Source organism: Gossypium arboreum, chromosome 10 (assembly GCF_025698485.1).
Source record: "Gossypium arboreum isolate Shixiya-1 chromosome 10, ASM2569848v2, whole genome shotgun sequence".
NCBI classification, from domain to species: Eukaryota; Viridiplantae; Streptophyta; class Magnoliopsida; order Malvales; family Malvaceae; genus Gossypium; species Gossypium arboreum.
Window position 1 is genome coordinate 122,085,105 of NC_069079.1, and position 1,834 is coordinate 122,086,938.

General features: G+C 35.6%; 1 long non-coding RNA gene across 1 annotated transcript; it reads left to right on the top strand.

The window, feature by feature from the left end:
• Positions 1-645: 645 nt before the first annotated feature.
• On the top strand, positions 646-1,277 carry LOC128281765 (uncharacterized). Its single transcript, XR_008272033.1, has 2 exons — positions 646-724; positions 1,035-1,277. It is a non-coding gene; the product is annotated as an uncharacterized LOC128281765 (long non-coding RNA).
• Positions 1,278-1,834: the final 557 nt, after the last annotated feature.

Here is a 1,834-nt window from a genome sequence, read left to right on the forward strand (position 1 = left end):
AGGGATTTATTTGTAAAATTAGTAAGATTTAATGATAAAATTATGAAATGTTGGTTTTAATGAATTGGTATAGGTCCCTATGAAATTCGGCTAGCTTGAATAGAGGATTAAAGTGGTTACATTTCAAATTACAAGCTTAAGGACTAAATTATGAAAAGTTAAAATGATAGGGTAAATTGGTAATTTTGCATAAGTATGAAATGTGGAGTAAATTGAATACTAGAAGTGTTTAATTGATTGAAATTATCCATTTTTATCAAGATAAACTACGTTTAGACTTAGATTGGGGAAAAGTTAAAGGTTTGGATTAGTTTATCTAACTTCTTTGCCCCTAACTGTCGAGGTAAGTTCATATGAACGGCTATCGTGTTAATGATATTTAAATTGAATGTTTACTATGTTATGTTTAATGAAAATGATTGATATATATAAATGTATCAATGCTATGATCAATTGACAGATATTAAGTTCCAGTTGAACTTTAGGAATTCGTAGGATACAAATGGCATGTCATTAGTTATTTCATGTTTTAGATACTGGTTTAGAATGTCCTATCGATGTCTGAGGTCTTGCGTTTGTTGCGGATTCTCCACAGCTCATGTGAGCATGCCCATTTCACAGCTCGTGTGAGCAATGATGTAAAGGAAATGTTACGGTTATATGTAAAGGCACACTTCGTGTGAGCTTTCCCGAGTATCCGATGTAATTCTAGATGGTTCAACGGGTAAGAAAAGGAAATGAAATGGTAAGTATTCAAATGGAATTAAGCATAATCTTATGGAAAGAATGCATGAACTAAATGATGTATTTCATATGGAAATTGACTTATCTTATGGTTAATTCATTTGGATTATGTACAAGTGTGCTAACTTGTGAATTTGATGATGATATATAGGTTTATTCCAAGCTTATGGTTTTGGTTGACATTATACCTACGCTTTATGTTATGCAAATGCAATGGCACGTTATGTTTTGGTTTATACGAGCTTATGAAGCACTCGTTGCTTACATAGTTTCTTTCGTTTGTTTTATAGATTATCGGAAGCTCGATCAGTTTGGAAGCTTGCCGGAGACCTATCACACTATCCATAAGTCTTTTCAGTAGTTTTTGAGCATCTTGGCCAAGGTTTATAATGGCATATTTAGGGTGATTTGTAATGATATTTTGATGAATGTGTTGTTGGTGTTTTGGCATGTATAAACTTTTGGGAGTTATATTGGTTTGGCACCATTTGATGTTTTGACAAATTGTCTCACTTTAGTTATCTTATTATGCATGTTTATAAGGTCCTTTACGGTATGTTTTGATTGGTTTGTTAATGGTTAAATTTGTGGTATGTTTTGGTAAGTATTGAACTAGAATATGATGCTTGAAATGTGGTAATATTGACATGTTTAGGTAAAAGTTGTTTGTATGCATTTGAGGTGCCTTTGAATGGCATATTGGCTAGTTGAATTAGGATCTTGAAATGACATTTTGATGTGTGTTTGGATGATGTTTAGGTCCCTTTAAAGTGTGCACAAATGGATTAAATGTGTATGCATGGTTAGGTTTTGAAATGACTTGATTTTAGGTGAGATTTGGGTTCACACGGCCTGAGACGCGGGCATGTGACTCAGCCATGTGAGGCACACGGTCTGGCAACACGATCATGTGTCATCTGATGATTTCCTTAGGGCGCAAGTCGATGAGTTACACGGCCTGGCACACGGGCGTGTGGGGTAACTCAGAGAGTTACACGGCCGTGTGACCCTACTCAAAGAGTTACATGGGTGAGGACATGGGCTGGGAGATGACCGTATGTCCCTTGTTCGAAAGTTACACAGCCTAGAG